We start from the raw sequence: 19,088 nt of genomic DNA on the forward strand, positions 1-19,088 counted from the left end.
GTGCCCAGGCCTGGAAGCCCAGTTCCCAGCACGCCGGAGAGAAGAGAGGGGTTGCGGGCCTGTTACTGGGAAGGACCGAGCGAGCTGCCAGAGCGGCGGAGCTCCAGCTCTGCGCCCAGGCGCGATAGCGCAGAGCCCCGGCCGAGAGGCTGCTCTGGCCTGGGCGAGCCTCGCCCAGCGCTTCCCAGCTTCTAGCGTTCTCGCCCGGGAAGGAGCAGGCTGCGGGAGTGTGGGAGACGTGCCTGGCGCCTGGCTGGCCTCAGCTCCGCTCTGGCCTTCCCTTTGGACCTAGGAGCCAGGCCTCTTTGCAGAAGGCTCAGGGCCCGGGGGTGTGCAAACTGCCAAAGCCTCCCGCAAGCAGAGCTCTTTGTCAGGCAAAGAGAGCGCCCAGGGCTGCACTCCCAAGCGGTTGCTTGGCCGCCCAGACGAAGCGCTGGGCGGAGGGAATCAGGGTCCCAGCGCCCCTGGCTGGGCGAGGCAGCACCACAGCCAGAGGGATCCTCCGTTTGTGCCCAGCAAGCGCCTGCCAGACTGGGCTTCCCTGGAGCTCTCCCCCAGCGTAGAGTGGTGTGGATGTGGTTTGGGGCCTTCCCCGGTGCGTTTGGGCTAGGGAGAGCACAGCCCCAGCGCTGGGGAACCAGTCCCTGAGCAGAGAGCTCCGGGCAAGTGCTCTGTGCCCAGGCCTGGAAGCCCAGTTCCCAGCACGCCGGAGAGAAGAGAGGGGTTGCGGGCCTGTTACTGGGAAGGACCGAGCGAGCTGCCAGAGCGGCGGAGCTCCAGCTCTGCGCCCAGGCGCGATAGCGCAGAGCCCCGGCCGAGAGGCTGCTCTGGCCTGGGCGAGCCTCGCCCAGCGCTTCCCAGCTTCTAGCGTTCTCGCCCGGGAAGGAGCAGGCTGCGGGAGTGTGGGAGACGTGACTGGCGCCTGGCTGGCCTCAGCTCCGCTCTGGCCTTCCCTTTGGACCTAGGAGGCAGGCCTCTTTGCAGAAGGCTCAGGGCCCGGGGGTGTGCAAACTGCCAAAGCCGCCCGCAAGCAGAGCTCTTTGTCAGGCAAAGAGAGCGCCCAGGGCTGCACTCCCAAGCGGTTGCTTGGCCGCCCAGACGAAGCGCTGGGCGGAGGGAATCAGGGTCCCAGCGCCCCTGGCTGGGCGAGGCAGCACCACAGCCAGAGGGATCCTCCGTTTGTGCCCAGCAAGCGCCTGCCAGACTGGGCTTCCCTGGAGCTCTCCCCCAGCGTAGAGTGGTGTGGATGTGGTTTGGGGCCTTCCCCGGTGCGTTTGGGCTAGGGAGAGCACAGCCCCAGCGCAGGGGAACCAGTCCCTGAGCAGAGAGCTCCGGGCAAGTGCTCTGTGCCCAGGCCTGGAAGCCCAGTTCCCAGCACGCCGGAGAGAAGAGAGGGGTTGCGGGCCTGTTACTGGGAAGGACCGAGCGAGCTGCCAGAGCGGCGGAGCTCCAGCTCTGCGCCCAGGCGCGATAGCGCAGAGCCCCGGCCGAGAGGCTGCTCTGGCCTGGGCGAGCCTCGCCCAGCGCTTCCCAGCTTCTAGCGTTCTCGCCCGGGAAGGAGCAGGCTGCGGGAGTGTGGGAGACGTGAGTGGCGCCTGGCTGGCCTCAGCTCCGCTCTGGCCTTCCCTTTGGACCTAGGAGCCAGGCCTCTTTGCAGAAGGCTCAGGGGCCGGGGGTGTGCAAACTGCCAAAGCCTCCCGCAAGCAGAGCTCTTTGTCAGGCAAAGAGAGCGCCCAGGGCTGCATTCCCAAGCAGTGGCTTGGCCGCCCAGACGAAGCGCTGGGCGGAGGGAATCAGGGTCCCAGCGCCCCTGGCTGGGCGAGGCAGCACCACAGCCAGAGGGATCCTCCGTTTGTGCCCAGCAAGCGCCTGCCAGACTGGGCTTCCCTGGAGCTCTCCCCCAGCGTAGAGTGGTGTGGATGTGGTTTGGGGCCTTCCCCGGTGCGTTTGGGCTAGGGAGAGCACAGCCCCAGCGCAGGGGAACCAGTCCCTGAGCAGAGAGCTCCGGGCAAGTGCTCTGTGCCCAGGCCTGGAAGCCCAGTTCCCAGCACGCCGGAGAGAAGAGAGGGGTTGCGGGCCTGTTACTGGGAAGGACCGAGCGAGCTGCCAGAGCGGCGGAGCTCCAGCTCTGCGCCCAGGCGCGATAGCGCAGAGCCCCGGCCGAGAGGCTGCTCTGGCCTGGGCGAGCCTCGCCCAGCGCTTCCCAGCTTCTAGCGTTCTCGCCCGGGAAGGAGCAGGCTGCGGGAGTGTGGGAGACGTGAGTGGCGCCTGGCTGGCCTCAGCTCCGCTCTGGCCTTCCCTTTGGACCTAGGAGCCAGGCCTCTTTGCAGAAGGCTCAGGGGCCGGGGGTGTGCAAACTGCCAAAGCCTCCCGCAAGCAGAGCTCTTTGTCAGGCAAAGAGAGCGCCCAGGGCTGCACTCCCAAGCGGTTGCTTGGCCGCCCAGACGACGCGCTGGGCGGAGGGAATCAGGGTCCCAGCGCCCCTGGCTGGGCGAGGCAGCACCACAGCCAGAGGGATCCTCCGTTTGTGCCCAGCAAGCGCCTGCCAGACTGGGCTTCCCTGGAGCTCTCCCCCAGCGTAGAGTGGTGTGGATGTGGTTTGGGGCCTTCCCCGGTGCGTTTGGGCTAGGGAGAGCACAGCCCCAGCGCAGGGGAACCAGTCCCTGAGCAGAGAGCTCCGGGCAAGTGCTCTGTGCCCAGGCCTGGAAGCCCAGTTCCCAGCACGCCGGAGAGAAGAGAGGGGTTGCGGGCCTGTTACTGGGAAGGACCGAGCGAGCTGCCAGAGCGGCGGAGCTCCAGCTCTGCGCCCAGGCGCGATAGCGCAGAGCCCCGGCCGAGAGGCTGCTCTGGCCTGGGCGAGCCTCGCCCAGCGCTTCCCAGCTTCTAGCGTTCTCGCCCGGGAAGGAGCAGGCTGCGGGAGTGTGGGAGACGTGAGTGGCGCCTGGCTGGCCTCAGCTCCGCTCTGGCCTTCCCTTTGGACCTAGGAGCCAGGCCTCTTTGCAGAAGGCTCAGGGGCCGGGGGTGTGCAAACTGCCAAAGCCTCCCTCAAGCAGAGCTCTTTGTCAGGCAAAGAGAGCGCCCAGGGCTGCATTCCCAACCGGTGGCTTGGCCGCCCAGACGAAGCGCTGGGCGGAGGGAATCAGGGTCCCAGCGCCCCTGGCTGGGCGAGGCAGCACCACAGCCAGAGGGATCCTCCGTTTGTGCCCAGCAAGCGCCTGCCAGACTGGGCTTCCCTGGAGCTCTCCCCCAGCGTAGAGTGGTGTGGATGTGGTTTGGGGCCTTCCCCGGTGCGTTTGGGCTAGGGAGAGCACAGCCCCAGCGCAGGGGAACCAGTCCCTGAGCAGAGAGCTCCGGGCAAGTGCTCTGTGCCCAGGCCTGGAAGCCCAGTTCCCAGCACGCCGGAGAGAAGAGAGGGGTTGCGGGCCTGTTACTGGGAAGGACCGAGCGAGCTGCCAGAGCGGCGGAGCTCCAGCTCTGCGCCCAGGCGCGATAGCGCAGAGCCCCGGCCGAGAGGCTGCTCTGGCCTGGGCGAGCCTCGCCCAGCGCTTCCCAGCTTCTAGCGTTCTCGCCCGGGAAGGAGCAGGCTGCGGGAGTGTGGGAGACGTGCCTGGCGCCTGGCTGGCCTCAGCTCCGCTCTGGCCTTCCCTTTGGACCTAGGAGCCAGGCCTCTTTGCAGAAGGCTCAGGGCCCGGGGGTGTGCAAACTGCCAAAGCCTCCCGCAAGCAGAGCTCTTTGTCAGGCAAAGAGAGCGCCCAGGGCTGCACTCCCAAGCGGTTGCTTGGCCGCCCAGACGAAGCGCTGGGCGGAGGGAATCAGGGTCCCAGCGCCCCTGGCTGGGCGAGGCAGCACCACAGCCAGAGGGATCCTCCGTTTGTGCCCAGCAAGCGCCTGCCAGACTGGGCTTCCCTGGAGCTCTCCCCCAGCGTAGAGTGGTGTGGATGTGGTTTGGGGCCTTCCCCGGTGCGTTTGGGCTAGGGAGAGCACAGCCCCAGCGCTGGGGAACCAGTCCCTGAGCAGAGAGCTCCGGGCAAGTGCTCTGTGCCCAGGCCTGGAAGCCCAGTTCCCAGCACGCCGGAGAGAAGAGAGGGGTTGCGGGCCTGTTACTGGGAAGGACCGAGCGAGCTGCCAGAGCGGCGGAGCTCCAGCTCTGCGCCCAGGCGCGATAGCGCAGAGCCCCGGCCGAGAGGCTGCTCTGGCCTGGGCGAGCCTCGCCCAGCGCTTCCCAGCTTCTAGCGTTCTCGCCCGGGAAGGAGCAGGCTGCGGGAGTGTGGGAGACGTGACTGGCGCCTGGCTGGCCTCAGCTCCGCTCTGGCCTTCCCTTTGGACCTAGGAGGCAGGCCTCTTTGCAGAAGGCTCAGGGCCCGGGGGTGTGCAAACTGCCAAAGCCGCCCGCAAGCAGAGCTCTTTGTCAGGCAAAGAGAGCGCCCAGGGCTGCACTCCCAAGCGGTTGCTTGGCCGCCCAGACGAAGCGCTGGGCGGAGGGAATCAGGGTCCCAGCGCCCCTGGCTGGGCGAGGCAGCACCACAGCCAGAGGGATCCTCCGTTTGTGCCCAGCAAGCGCCTGCCAGACTGGGCTTCCCTGGAGCTCTCCCCCAGCGTAGAGTGGTGTGGATGTGGTTTGGGGCCTTCCCCGGTGCGTTTGGGCTAGGGAGAGCACAGCCCCAGCGCAGGGGAACCAGTCCCTGAGCAGAGAGCTCCGGGCAAGTGCTCTGTGCCCAGGCCTGGAAGCCCAGTTCCCAGCACGCCGGAGAGAAGAGAGGGGTTGCGGGCCTGTTACTGGGAAGGACCGAGCGAGCTGCCAGAGCGGCGGAGCTCCAGCTCTGCGCCCAGGCGCGATAGCGCAGAGCCCCGGCCGAGAGGCTGCTCTGGCCTGGGCGAGCCTCGCCCAGCGCTTCCCAGCTTCTAGCGTTCTCGCCCGGGAAGGAGCAGGCTGCGGGAGTGTGGGAGACGTGAGTGGCGCCTGGCTGGCCTCAGCTCCGCTCTGGCCTTCCCTTTGGACCTAGGAGCCAGGCCTCTTTGCAGAAGGCTCAGGGGCCGGGGGTGTGCAAACTGCCAAAGCCTCCCGCAAGCAGAGCTCTTTGTCAGGCAAAGAGAGCGCCCAGGGCTGCATTCCCAAGCAGTGGCTTGGCCGCCCAGACGAAGCGCTGGGCGGAGGGAATCAGGGTCCCAGCGCCCCTGGCTGGGCGAGGCAGCACCACAGCCAGAGGGATCCTCCGTTTGTGCCCAGCAAGCGCCTGCCAGACTGGGCTTCCCTGGAGCTCTCCCCCAGCGTAGAGTGGTGTGGATGTGGTTTGGGGCCTTCCCCGGTGCGTTTGGGCTAGGGAGAGCACAGCCCCAGCGCAGGGGAACCAGTCCCTGAGCAGAGAGCTCCGGGCAAGTGCTCTGTGCCCAGGCCTGGAAGCCCAGTTCCCAGCACGCCGGAGAGAAGAGAGGGGTTGCGGGCCTGTTACTGGGAAGGACCGAGCGAGCTGCCAGAGCGGCGGAGCTCCAGCTCTGCGCCCAGGCGCGATAGCGCAGAGCCCCGGCCGAGAGGCTGCTCTGGCCTGGGCGAGCCTCGCCCAGCGCTTCCCAGCTTCTAGCGTTCTCGCCCGGGAAGGAGCAGGCTGCGGGAGTGTGGGAGACGTGAGTGGCGCCTGGCTGGCCTCAGCTCCGCTCTGGCCTTCCCTTTGGACCTAGGAGCCAGGCCTCTTTGCAGAAGGCTCAGGGGCCGGGGGTGTGCAAACTGCCAAAGCCTCCCGCAAGCAGAGCTCTTTGTCAGGCAAAGAGAGCGCCCAGGGCTGCACTCCCAAGCGGTTGCTTGGCCGCCCAGACGACGCGCTGGGCGGAGGGAATCAGGGTCCCAGCGCCCCTGGCTGGGCGAGGCAGCACCACAGCCAGAGGGATCCTCCGTTTGTGCCCAGCAAGCGCCTGCCAGACTGGGCTTCCCTGGAGCTCTCCCCCAGCGTAGAGTGGTGTGGATGTGGTTTGGGGCCTTCCCCGGTGCGTTTGGGCTAGGGAGAGCACAGCCCCAGCGCAGGGGAACCAGTCCCTGAGCAGAGAGCTCCGGGCAAGTGCTCTGTGCCCAGGCCTGGAAGCCCAGTTCCCAGCACGCCGGAGAGAAGAGAGGGGTTGCGGGCCTGTTACTGGGAAGGACCGAGCGAGCTGCCAGAGCGGCGGAGCTCCAGCTCTGCGCCCAGGCGCGATAGCGCAGAGCCCCGGCCGAGAGGCTGCTCTGGCCTGGGCGAGCCTCGCCCAGCGCTTCCCAGCTTCTAGCGTTCTCGCCCGGGAAGGAGCAGGCTGCGGGAGTGTGGGAGACGTGAGTGGCGCCTGGCTGGCCTCAGCTCCGCTCTGGCCTTCCCTTTGGACCTAGGAGCCAGGCCTCTTTGCAGAAGGCTCAGGGCCCGGGGGTGTGCAAACTGCCAAAGCCTCCCGCAAGCAGAGCTCTTTGTCAGGCAAAGAGAGCGCCCAGGGCTGCACTCCCAAGCGGTTGCTTGGCCGCCCAGACGAACCGCTGGGCGGAGGGAATCAGGGTCCCAGCGCCCCTGGCTGGGCGAGGCAGCACCACAGCCAGAGGGATCCTCCGTTTGTGCCCAGCAAGCGCCTGCCAGACTGGGCTTCCCTGGAGCTCTCCCCCAGCGTAGAGTGGTGTGGATGTGGTTTGGGGCCTTCCCCGGTGCGTTTGGGCTAGGGAGAGCACAGCCCCAGCGCAGGGGAACCAGGCCCTGAGCAGAGAGCTCCGGGCAAGTGCTCTGTGCCCAGGCCTGGAAGCCCAGTTCCCAGCACGCCGGAGAGAAGAGAGGGGTTGCGGGCCTGTTACTGGGAAGGACCGAGCGAGCTGCCAGAGCGGCGGAGCTCCAGCTCTGCGCCCAGGCGCGATAGCGCAGAGCCCCGGCCGAGAGGCTGCTCTGGCCTGGGCGAGCCTCGCCTAGCGCTTCCCAGCTTCTAGCGTTCTCGCCCGGGAAGGAGCAGGCTGCGGGAGTGTGGGAGACGTGCCTGGCGCCTGGCTGGCCTCATCTCCGCTCTGGCCTTCCCTTTGGACCTAGGAGCCAGGCCTCTTTGCAGAAGGCTCAGGGGCCGGGGGTGTGCAAACTGCCAAAGCCGCCCGCAAGCAGAGCTCTTTGTCAGGCAAAGATAGCGCCCAGGGCTGCACTCCCAAGCGGTTGCTTGGCCGCCCAGACGAAGCGCTGGGCGGAGGGAATCAGGGTCCCAGCGCCCCTGGCTGGGCGAGGCAGCACCACAGCCAGAGGGATCCTCCGTTTGTGCCCAGCAAGCGCCTGCCAGACTGGGCTTCCCTGGAGCTCTCCCCCAGCGTAGAGTGGTGTGGATGTGGTTTGGGGCCTTCCCCGGTGCGTTTGGGCTAGGGAGAGCACAGCCCCAGCGCAGGGGAACCAGGCCCTGAGCAGAGAGCTCCGGGCAAGTGCTCTGTGCCCAGGCCTGGAAGCCCAGTTCCCAGCACGCCGGAGAGAAGAGAGGGGTTGCGGGCCTGTTACTGGGAAGGACCGAGCGAGCTGCCAGAGCGGCGGAGCTCCAGCTCTGCGCCCAGGCGCGATAGCGCAGAGCCCCGGCCGAGAGGCTGCTCTGGCCTGGGCGAGCCTCGCCCAGCGCTTCCCAGCTTCTAGCGTTCTCGCCCGGGAAGGAGCAGGCTGCGGGAGTGTGGGAGACGTGCCTGGCGCCTGGCTGGCCTCAGCTCCGCTCTGGCCTTCCCTTTGGACCTAGGAGCCAGGCCTCTTTGCAGAAGGCTCAGGGGCCGGGGGTGTGCAAACTGCCAAAGCCGCCCGCAAGCAGAGCTCTTTGTCAGGCAAAGAGAGCGCCCAGGGCTGCACTCCCAAGCGGTTGCTTGGCCGCCCAGACGAAGCGCTGGGCGGAGGGAATCAGGGTCCCAGCGCCCCTGGCTGGGCGAGGCAGCACCACAGCCAGAGGGATCCTCCGTTTGTGCCCAGCAAGCGCCTGCCAGACTGGGCTTCCCTGGAGCTCTCCCCCAGCGTAGAGTGGTGTGGATGTGGTTTGGGGCCTTCCCCGGTGCGTTTGGGCTAGGGAGAGCACAGCCCCAGCGCAGGGGAACCAGTCCCTGAGCAGAGAGCTCCGGGCAAGTGCTCTGTGCCCAGGCCTGGAAGCCCAGTTCCCAGCACGCCGGAGAGAAGAGAGGGGTTGCGGGCCTGTTACTGGGAAGGACCGAGCGAGCTGCCAGAGCGGCGGAGCTCCAGCTCTGCGCCCAGGCGCGATAGCGCAGAGCCCCGGCCGAGAGGCTGCTCTGGCCTGGGCGAGCCTCGCCCAGCGCTTCCCAGCTTCTAGCGTTCTCGCCCGGGAAGGAGCAGGCTGCGGGAGTGTGGGAGACGTGCCTGGCGCCTGGCTGGCCTCAGCTCCGCTCTGGCCTTCCCTTTGGACCTAGGAGCCAGGCCTCTTTGCAGAAGGCTCAGGGGCCGGGGGTGTGCAAACTGCCAAAGCCTCCCGCAAGCAGAGCTCTTTGTCAGGCAAAGAGAGCGCCCAGGGCTGCACTCCCAAGCGGTTGCTTGGCCGCCCAGACGACGCGCTGGGCGGAGGGAATCAGGGTCCCAGCGCCCCTGGCTGGGCGAGGCAGCACCACAGCCAGAGGGATCCTCCGTTTGTGCCCAGCAAGCGCCTGCCAGACTGGGCTTCCCTGGAGCTCTCCCCCAGCGTAGAGTGGTGTGGATGTGGTTTGGGGCCTTCCCCGGTGCGTTTGGGCTAGGGAGAGCACAGCCCCAGCGCAGGGGAACCAGGCCCTGAGCAGAGAGCTCCGGGCAAGTGCTCTGTGCCCAGGCCTGGAAGCCCAGTTCCCAGCACGCCGGAGAGAAGAGAGGGGTTGCGGGCCTGTTACTGGGAAGGACCGAGCGAGCTGCCAGAGCGGCGGAGCTCCAGCTCTGCGCCCAGGCGCGATAGCGCAGAGCCCCGGCCGAGAGGCTGCTCTGGCCTGGGCGAGCCTCGCCCAGCGCTTCCCAGCTTCTAGCGTTCTCGCCCGGGAAGGAGCAGGCTGCGGGAGTGTGGGAGACGTGCCTGGCGCCTGGCTGGCCTCAGCTCCGCTCTGGCCTTCCCTTTGGACCTAGGAGCCAGGCCTCTTTGCAGAAGGCTCAGGGGCCGGGGGTGTGCAAACTGCCAAAGCCGCCCGCAAGCAGAGCTCTTTGTCAGGCAAAGAGAGCGCCCAGGGCTGCACTCCCAAGCGGTTGCTTGGCCGCCCAGACGAAGCGCTGGGCGGAGGGAATCAGGGTCCCAGCGCCCCTGGCTGGGCGAGGCAGCACCACAGCCAGAGGGATCCTCCGTTTGTGCCCAGCAAGCGCCTGCCAGACTGGGCTTCCCTGGAGCTCTCCCCCAGCGTAGAGTGGTGTGGATGTGGTTTGGGGCCTTCCCCGGTGCGTTTGGGCTAGGGAGAGCACAGCCCCAGCGCAGGGGAACCAGTCCCTGAGCAGAGAGCTCCGGGCAAGTGCTCTGTGCCCAGGCCTGGAAGCCCAGTTCCCAGCACGCCGGAGAGAAGAGAGGGGTTGCGGGCCTGTTACTGGGAAGGACCGAGCGAGCTGCCAGAGCGGCGGAGCTCCAGCTCTGCGCCCAGGCGCGATAGCGCAGAGCCCCGGCCGAGAGGCTGCTCTGGCCTGGGCGAGCCTCGCCCAGCGCTTCCCAGCTTCTAGCGTTCTCGCCCGGGAAGGAGCAGGCTGCGGGAGTGTGGGAGACGTGCCTGGCGCCTGGCTGGCCTCAGCTCCGCTCTGGCCTTCCCTTTGGACCTAGGAGCCAGGCCTCTTTGCAGAAGGCTCAGGGGCCGGGGGTGTGCAAACTGCCAAAGCCTCCCGCAAGCAGAGCTCTTTATCAGGCAAAGAGAGCGCCCAGGGCTGCACTCCCAAGCGGTTGCTTGGCCGCCCAGACGAACCGCTGGGCGGAGGGAATCAGGGTCCCAGCGCCCCTGGCTGGGCGAGGCAGCACCACAGCCAGAGGGATCCTCCGTTTGTGCCCAGCAAGCGCCTGCCAGACTGGGCTTCCCTGGAGCTCTCCCCCAGCGTAGAGTGGTGTGGATGTGGTTTGGGGCCTTCCCCGGTGCGTTTGGGCTAGGGAGAGCACAGCCCCAGCGCAGGGGAACCAGGCCCTGAGCAGAGAGCTCCGGGCAAGTGCTCTGTGCCCAGGCCTGGAAGCCCAGTTCCCAGCACGCCGGAGAGAAGAGAGGGGTTGCGGGCCTGTTACTGGGAAGGACCGAGCGAGCTGCCAGAGCGGCGGAGCTCCAGCTCTGCGCCCAGGCGCGATAGCGCAGAGCCCCGGCCGAGAGGCTGCTCTGGCCTGGGCGAGCCTCGCCCAGCGCTTCCCAGCTTCTAGCATTCTCGCCCGGGAAGGAGCAGGCTGCGGGAGTGTGGGAGACGTGCCTGGCGCCTGGCTGGCCTCAGCTCCGCTCTGGCCTTCCCTTTGGACCTAGGAGCCAGGCCTCTTTGCAGAAGGCTCAGGGGCCGGGGGTGTGCAAACTGCCAAAGCCTCCCGCAAGCAGAGCTCTTTGTCAGGCAAAGAGAGCGCCCAGGGCTGCACTCCCAAGCGGTTGCTTGGCCGCCCAGACGACGCGCTGGGCGGAGGGAATCAGGGTCCCAGCGCCCCTGGCTGGGCGAGGCAGCACCACAGCCAGAGGGATCCTCCGTTTGTGCCCAGCAAGCGCCTGCCAGACTGGGCTTCCCTGGAGCTCTCCCCCAGCGTAGAGTGGTGTGGATGTGGTTTGGGGCCTTCCCCGGTGCGTTTGGGCTAGGGAGAGCACAGCCCCAGCGCAGGGGAACCAGGCCCTGAGCAGAGAGCTCCGGGCAAGTGCTCTGTGCCCAGGCCTGGAAGCCCAGTTCCCAGCACGCCGGAGAGAAGAGAGGGGTTGCGGGCCTGTTACTGGGAAGGACCGAGCGAGCTGCCAGAGCGGCGGAGCTCCAGCTCTGCGCCCAGGCGCGATAGCGCAGAGCCCCGGCCGAGAGGCTGCTCTGGCCTGGGCGAGCCTCGCCCAGCGCTTCCCAGCTTCTAGCGTTCTCGCCCGGGAAGGAGCAGGCTGCGGGAGTGTGGGAGACGTGCCTGGCGCCTGGCTGGCCTCAGCTCCGCTCTGGCCTTCCCTTTGGACCTAGGAGCCAGGCCTCTTTGCAGAAGGCTCAGGGGCCGGGGGTGTGCAAACTGCCAAAGCCGCCCGCAAGCAGAGCTCTTTGTCAGGCAAAGAGAGCGCCCAGGGCTGCACTCCCAAGCGGTTGCTTGGCCGCCCAGACGAACCGCTGGGCGGAGGGAATCAGGGTCCCAGCGCCCCTGGCTGGGCGAGGCAGCACCACAGCCAGAGGGATCCTCCGTTTGTGCCCAGCAAGCGCCTGCCAGACTGGGCTTCCCTGGAGCTCTCCCCCAGCGTAGAGTGGTGTGGATGTGGTTTGGGGCCTTCCCCGGTGCGTTTGGGCTAGGGAGAGCACAGCCCCAGCGCAGGGGAACCAGTCCCTGAGCAGAGAGCTCCGGGCAAGTGCTCTGTGCCCAGGCCTGGAAGCCCAGTTCCCAGCACGCCGGAGAGAAGAGAGGGGTTGCGGGCCTGTTACTGGGAAGGACCGAGCGAGCTGCCAGAGCGGCGGAGCTCCAGCTCTGCGCCCAGGCGCGATAGCGCAGAGCCCCGGCCGAGAGGCTGCTCTGGCCTGGGCGAGCCTCGCCCAGCGCTTCCCAGCTTCTAGCGTTCTCGCCCGGGAAGGAGCAGGCTGCGGGAGTGTGGGAGACGTGACTGGCGCCTGGCTGGCCTCAGCTCCGCTCTGGCCTTCCCTTTGGACCTAGGAGCCAGGCCTCTTTGCAGAAGGCTCAGGGCCCGGGGGTGTGCAAACTGCCAAAGCCTCCCGCAAGCAGAGCTCTTTGTCAGGCAAAGAGAGCGCCCAGGGCTGCACTCCCAAGCGGTTGCTTGGCCGCCCAGACGACGCGCTGGGCGGAGGGAATCAGGGTCCCAGCGCCCCTGGCTGGGCGAGGCAGCACCACAGCCAGAGGGATCCTCCGTTTGTGCCCAGCAAGCGCCTGCCAGACTGGGCTTCCCTGGAGCTCTCCCCCAGCGTAGAGTGGTGTGGATGTGGTTTGGGGCCTTCCCCGGTGCGTTTGGGCTAGGGAGAGCACAGCCCCAGCGCAGGGGAACCAGGCCCTGAGCAGAGAGCTCCGGGCAAGTGCTCTGTGCCCAGGCCTGGAAGCCCAGTTCCCAGCACGCCGGAGAGAAGAGAGGGGTTGCGGGCCTGTTACTGGGAAGGACCGAGCGAGCTGCCAGAGCGGCGGAGCTCCAGCTCTGCGCCCAGGCGCGATAGCGCAGAGCCCCGGCCGAGAGGCTGCTCTGGCCTGGGCGAGCCTCGCCCAGCGCTTCCCAGCTTCTAGCGTTCTCGCCCGGGAAGGAGCAGGCTGCGGGAGTGTGGGAGACGTGCCTGGCGCCTGGCTGGCCTCAGCTCCGCTCTGGCCTTCCCTTTGGACCTAGGAGCCAGGCCTCTTTGCAGAAGGCTCAGGGGCCGGGGGTGTGCAAACTGCCAAAGCCGCCCGCAAGCAGAGCTCTTTGTCAGGCAAAGATAGCGCCCAGGGATGCACTCCCAAGCGGTTGCTTGGCCGCCCAGACGAACCGCTGGGCGGAGGGAATCAGGGTCCCAGCGCCCCTGGCTGGGCGAGGCAGCACCACAGCCAGAGGGATCCTCCGTTTGTGCCCAGCAAGCGCCTGCCAGACTGGGCTTCCCTGGAGCTCTCCCCCAGCGTAGAGTGGTGTGGATGTGGTTTGGGGCCTTCCCCGGTGCGTTTGGGCTAGGGAGAGCACAGCCCCAGCGCAGGGGAACCAGTCCCTGAGCAGAGAGCTCCGGGCAAGTGCTCTGTGCCCAGGCCTGGAAGCCCAGTTCCCAGCACGCCGGAGAGAAGAGAGGGGTTGCGGGCCTGTTACTGGGAAGGACCGAGCGAGCTGCCAGAGCGGCGGAGCTCCAGCTCTGCGCCCAGGCGCGATAGCGCAGAGCCCCGGCCGAGAGGCTGCTCTGGCCTGGGCGAGCCTCGCCCAGCGCTTCCCAGCTTCTAGCGTTCTCGCCCGGGAAGGAGCAGGCTGCGGGAGTGTGGGAGACGTGCCTGGCACCTGGCTGGCCTCAGCTCCGCTCTGGCCTTCCCTTTGGACCTAGGAGCCAGGCCTCTTTGCAGAAGGCTCAGGGGCCGGGGGTGTGCAAACTGCCAAAGCCTCCCGCAAGCAGAGCTCTTTGTCAGGCAAAGAGAGCGCCCAGGGCTGCACTCCCAAGCGGTTGCTTGGCCGCCCAGACGAAGCGCTGGGCGGAGGGAATCAGGGTCCCAGCGCCCCTGGCTGGGCGAGGCAGCACCACAGCCAGAGGGATCCTCCGTTTGTGCCCAGCAAGCGCCTGCCAGACTGGGCTTCCCTGGAGCTCTCCCCCAGCGTAGAGTGGTGTGGATGTGGTTTGGGGCCTTCCCCGGTGCGTTTGGGCTAGTGAGAGCACAGCCCCAGCGCAGGGGAACCAGGCCCTGAGCAGAGAGCTCCGGGCAAGTGCTCTGTGCCCAGGCCTGGAAGCCCAGTTCCCAGCACGCCGGAGAGAAGAGAGGGGTTGCGGGCCTGTTACTGGGAAGGACCGAGCGAGCTGCCAGAGCGGCGGAGCTCCAGCTCTGCGCCCAGGCGCGATAGCGCAGAGCCCCGGCCGAGAGGCTGCTCTGGCCTGGGCGAGCCTCGCCCAGCGCTTCCCAGCTTCTAGCGTTCTCGCCCGGGAAGGAGCAGGCTGCGGGAGTGTGGGAGACGTGCCTGGCGCCTGGCTGGCCTCAGCTCCGCTCTGGCCTTCCCTTTGGACCTAGGAGCCAGGCCTCTTTGCAGAAGGCTCAGGGGCCGGGGGTGTGCAAACTGCCAAAGCCTCCCGCAAGCAGAGCTCTTTGTCAGGCAAAGAGAGCGCCCAGGGCTGCACTCCCAAGCGGTTGCTTGGCCGCCCAGACGACGCGCTGGGCGGAGGGAATCAGGGTCCCAGCGCCCCTGGCTGGGCGAGGCAGCACCACAGCCAGAGGGATCCTCCGTTTGTGCCCAGCAAGCGCCTGCCAGACTGGGCTTCCCTGGAGCTCTCCCCCAGCGTAGAGTGGTGTGGATGTGGTTTGGGGCCTTCCCCGGTGCGTTTGGGCTAGGGAGAGCACAGCCCCAGCGCAGGGGAACCAGGCCCTGAGCAGAGAGCTCCGGGCAAGTGCTCTGTGCCCAGGCCTGGAAGGCCAGTTCCCAGCACGCCGGAGAGAAGAGAGGGGTTGCGGGCCTGTTACTGGGAAGGACCGAGCGAGCTGCCAGAGCGGCGGAGCTCCAGCTCTGCGCCCAGGCGCGATAGCGCAGAGCCCCGGCCGAGAGGCTGCTCTGGCCTGGGCGAGCCTCGCCCAGCGCTTCCCAGCTTCTAGCGTTCTCGCCCGGGAAGGAGCAGGCTGCGGGAGTGTGGGAGACGTGCCTGGCGCCTGGCTGGCCTCAGCTCCGCTCTGGCCTTCCCTTTGGACCTAGGAGCCAGGCCTCTTTGCAGAAGGCTCAGGGGCCGGGGGTGTGCAAACTGCCAAAGCCGCCCGCAAGCAGAGCTCTTTGTCAGGCAAAGAGAGCGCCCAGGGCTGCACTCCCAAGCGGTTGCTTGGCCGCCCAGACGAACCGCTGGGCGGAGGGAATCAGGGTCCCAGCGCCCCTGGCTGGGCGAGGCAGCACCACAGCCAGAGGGATCCTCCGTTTGTGCCCAGCAAGCGCCTGCCAGACTGGGCTTCCCTGGAGCTCTCCCCCAGCGTAGAGTGGTGTGGATGTGGTTTGGGGCCTTCCCCGGTGCGTTTGGGCTAGGGAGAGCACAGCCCCAGCGCAGGGGAACCAGTCCCTGAGCAGAGAGCTCCGGGCAAGTGCTCTGTGCCCAGGCCTGGAAGCCCAGTTCCCAGCACGCCGGAGAGAAGAGAGGGGTTGCGGGCCTGTTACTGGGAAGGACCGAGCGAGCTGCCAGAGCGGCGGAGCTCCAGCTCTGCGCCCAGGCGCGATAGCGCAGAGCCCCGGCCGAGAGGCTGCTCTGGCCTGGGCGAGCCTCGCCCAGCGCTTCCCAGCTTCTAGCGTTCTCGCCCGGGAAGGAGCAGGCTGCGGGAGTGTGGGAGACGTGAGTGGCGCCTGGCTGGCCTCAGCTCCGCTCTGGCCTTCCCTTTGGACCTAGGAGCCAGGCCTCTTTGCAGAAGGCTCAGGGGCCGGGGGTGTGCAAACTGCCAAAGCCTCCCGCAAGCAGAGCTCTTTGTCAGGCAAAGAGAGCGCCCAGGGCTGCATTCCCAAGCGGTGGCTTGGCCGCCCAGACGAAGCGCTGGGCGGAGGGAATCAGGGTCCCAGCGCCCCTGGCTGGGCGAGGCAGCACCACAGCCAGAGGGATCCTCCGTTTGTGCCCAGCAAGCGCCTGCCAGACTGGGCTTCCCTGGAGCTCTCCCCCAGCGTAGAGTGGTGTGGATGTGGTTTGGGGCCTTCCCCGGTGCGTTTGGGCTAGTGAGAGCACAGCCCCAGCGCAGGGGAACCAGGCCCTGAGCAGAGAGCTCCGGGCAAGTGCTCTGTGCCCAGGCCTGGAAGCCCAGTTCCCAGCACGCCGGAGAGAAGAGAGGGGTTGCGGGCCTGTTACTGGGAAGGACCGAGCGAGCTGCCAGAGCGGCGGAGCTCCAGCTCTGCGCCCAGGCGCGATAGCGCAGAGCCCCGGCCGAGAGGCTGCTCTGGCCTGGGCGAGCCTCGCCCAGCGCTTCCCAGCTTCTAGCGTTCTCGCCCGGGAAGGAGCAGGCTGCGGGAGTGTGGGAGACGTGCCTGGCGCCTGGCTGGCCTCAGCTCCGCTCTGGCCTTCCCTTTGGACCTAGGAGCCAGGCCTCTTTGCAGAAGGCTCAGGGCCCGGGGGTGTGCAAACTGCCAAAGCCTCCCGCAAGCAGAGCTCTTTGTCAGGCAAAGAGAGCGCCCAGGGCTGCACTCCCAAGCGGTTGCTTGGCCGCCCAGACGAAGCGCTGGGCGGAGGGAATCAGGGTCCCAGCGCCCCTGGCTGGGCGAGGCAGCACCACAGCCAGAGGGATCCTCCGTTTGTGCCCAGCAAGCGCCTGCCAGACTGGGCTTCCCTGGAGCTCTCCCCCAGCGTAGAGTGGTGTGGATGTGGTTTGGGGCCTTCCCCGGTGCGTTTGGGCTAGGGAGAGCACAGCCCCAGCGCAGGGGAACCAGTCCCTGAGCAGAGAGCTCCGGGCAAGTGCTCTGTGCCCAGGCCTGGAAGCCCAGTTCCCAGCACGCCGGAGAGAAGAGAGGGGTTGCGGGCCTGTTACTGGGAAGGACCGAGCGAGCTGCCAGAGCGGCGGAGCTCCAGCTCTGCGCCCAGGCGCGATAGCGCAGAGCCCCGGCCGAGAGGCTGCTCTGGCCTGGGCGAGCCTCGCCCAGCGCTTCCCAGCTTCTAGCGTTCTCGCCCGGGAAGGAGCAGGCTGCGGGAGTGTGGGAGACGTGCCTGGCGCCTGGCTGGCCTCAGCTCCGCTCTGGCCTTCCCTTTGGACCTAGGAGCCAGGCCTCTTTGCAGAAGGCTCAGGGGCCGGGGGTGTGCAAACTGCCAAAGCCGCCCGCAAGCAGAGCTCTTTGTCAGGCAAAGAGAGCGCCCAGGGCTGCACTCCCAAGCGGTTGCTTGGCCGCCCAGAAGAACCGCTGGGCGGAGGGAATCAGGGTCCCAGCGCCCCTGGCTGGGCGAGGCAGCACCACAGCCAGAGGGATCCTCCGTTTGTGCCCAGCAAGCGCCTGCCAGACTGGGCTTCCCTGGAGCTCTCCCCCAGCGTAGAGTGGTGTGGATGTGGTTTGGGGCCTTCCCCGGTGCGTTTGGGCTAGGGAGAGCACAGCCCCAGCGCAGGGGAACCAGTCCCTGAGCAGAGAGCTCCGGGCAAGTGCTCTGTGCCCAGGCCTGGAAGCCCAGTTCCCAGCACGCCGGAGAGAAGAGAGGGGTTGCGGGCCTGTTACTGGGAAGGACCGAGCGAGCTGCCAGAGCGGCGGAGCTCCAGCTCTGCGCCCAGGCGCGATAGCGCAGAGCCCCGGCCGAGAGGCTGCTCTGGCCTGGGCGAGCCTCGCCCAGCGCTTCCCAGCTTCTAGCGTTCTCGCCCGGGAAGGAGCAGGCTGCGGGAGTGTGGGAGACGTGAGTGGCGCCTGGCTGGCCTCAGCTCCGCTCTGGCCTTCCCTTTGGACCTAAGAGCCAGGCCTCTTTGCAGAAGGCTCAGGGGCCGGGGGTGTGCAAACTGCCAAAGCCTCCCTCAAGCAGAGCTCTTTGTCAGGCAAAGAGAGCGCCCAGGGCTGCATTCCCAAGCGGTGGCTTGGCCGCCCAGACGAAGCGCTGGGCGGAGGGAATCAGGGTCCCAGCGCCCCTGGCTGGGCGAGGCAGCACCACAGCCAGAGGGATCCTCCGTTTGTGCCCAGCAAGCGCCTGCCAGACTGGGCTTCCCTGGAGCTCTCCCCCAGCGTAGAGTGGTGTGGATGTGGTTTGGGGCCTTCCCCGGTGCGTTTGGGCTAGGGAGAGCACAGCCCCAGCGCAGGGGAACCAGGCCCTGAGCAGAGAGCTCCGGGCAAGTGCTCTGTGCCCAGGCCTGGAAGCCCAGTTCCCAGCACGCCGGAGAGAAGAGAGGGGTTGCGGGCCTGTTACTGGGAAGGACCGAGCGAGCTGCCAGAGCGGCGGAGCTCCAGCTCTGCGCCCAGGCGCGATAGCGCAGAGCCCCGGCCGAGAGGCTGCTCTGGCCTGGGCGAGCCTCGCCCAGCGCTTCCCAGCTTCTAGCGTTCTCGCCCGGGAAGGAGCAGGCTGCGGGAGTGTGGGAGACGTGCCTGGCGCCTGGCTGGCCTCAGCTCCGCTCTGGCCTTCCCTTTGGACCTAGGAGCCAGGCCTCTTTGCAGAAGGCTCAGGGGCCGGGGGTGTGCAAACTGCCAAAGCCTCCCGCAAGCAGAGCTCTTTGTCAGGCAAAGAGAGCGCCCAGGGCTGCACTCCCAAGCGGTTGCTTGGCCGCCCAGACGACGCGCTGGGCGGAGGGGATCAGGGTCCCAGCGCCCCTGGCTGGGCGAGGCAGCACCACAGCCAGAGGGATCCTCCGTTTGTGCCCAGCAAGCGCCTGCCAGACTGGGCTTCCCTGGAGCTCTCCCCCAGCGTAGAGTGGTGTGGATGTGGTTTGGGGCCTTCCCCGGTGCGTTTGGGCTAGGGAGAGCACAGCCCCAGCGCAGGGGAACCAGGCCCTGAGCAGAGAGCTCCGGGCAAGTGCTCTGTGCCCAGGCCTGGAAGCCCAGTTCCCAGCACGCCGGAGAGAAGAGAGGGGTTGCGGGCCTGTTACTGGGAAGGACCAAGCGAGCTGCCAGATCGGCGGAGCTCCAGCTCTGCGCCCAGGCGCGATAGAGCAGAGCCCCGGCCGAGAGGCTGCTCTGGCCTGGGCGAGCCTCGCCCAGCGCTTCCCAGCTTCTAGCGTTCTCGCCCGGGAAGGAGCAGGCTGCGGGAGTGTGGGAGACGTGCCTGGCGACTGGCTGGCCTCAGCTCCGCTCTGGCCTTCCCTTTGGACCTAGGAGCCAGGCCTCTTTGCAGAAGGCTCAGGGGCCGGGGGTGTGCAAACTGCCAAAGCCTCCCGCAAGCAGAGCTCTTTGTCAGGCAAAGAGAGCGCCCAGGGCTGCACTCCCAAGCGGTTGCTTGGCCGCCCAGACGAAGCGCTGGGCGGAGGGAATCAGGGTCCCAGCGCCCCTGGCTGGGCGAGGCAGCACCACAGCCAGAGGGATCCTCCGTTTGTGCCCAGCAAGCGCCTGCCAGACTGGGCTTCCCTGGAGCTCTCCCCCAGCGTAGAGTGGTGTGGATGTGGTTTGGGGCCTTCCCCGGTGCGTTTGGGCTAGGGAGAGCACAGCCCCAGCGCAGGGGAACCAGTCCCTGAGCAGAGAGCTCCGGGCAAGTGCTCTGTGCCCAGGCCTGGAAGCCCAGTTCCCAGCACGCCGGAGAGAAGAGAGGGGTTGCGGGCCTGTTACTGGGAAGGACCGAGCGAGCTGCCAGAGCGGCGGAGCTCCAGCTCTGCGCCCAGGCGCGATAGCGCAGAGCCCCGGCCGAGAGGCTGCTCTGGCCTGGGCGAGCCTCGCCCAGCGCTTCCCAGCTTCTAGCGTTCTCGCCCGGGAAGGAGCAGGCTGCGGGAGTGTGGGAGACGTGACT

The sequence above is a fragment of the Bubalus kerabau genome, chromosome 5 (assembly GCF_029407905.1).
Source record: "Bubalus kerabau isolate K-KA32 ecotype Philippines breed swamp buffalo chromosome 5, PCC_UOA_SB_1v2, whole genome shotgun sequence".
NCBI lineage: Eukaryota > Metazoa > Chordata > Mammalia > Artiodactyla > Bovidae > Bubalus > Bubalus kerabau.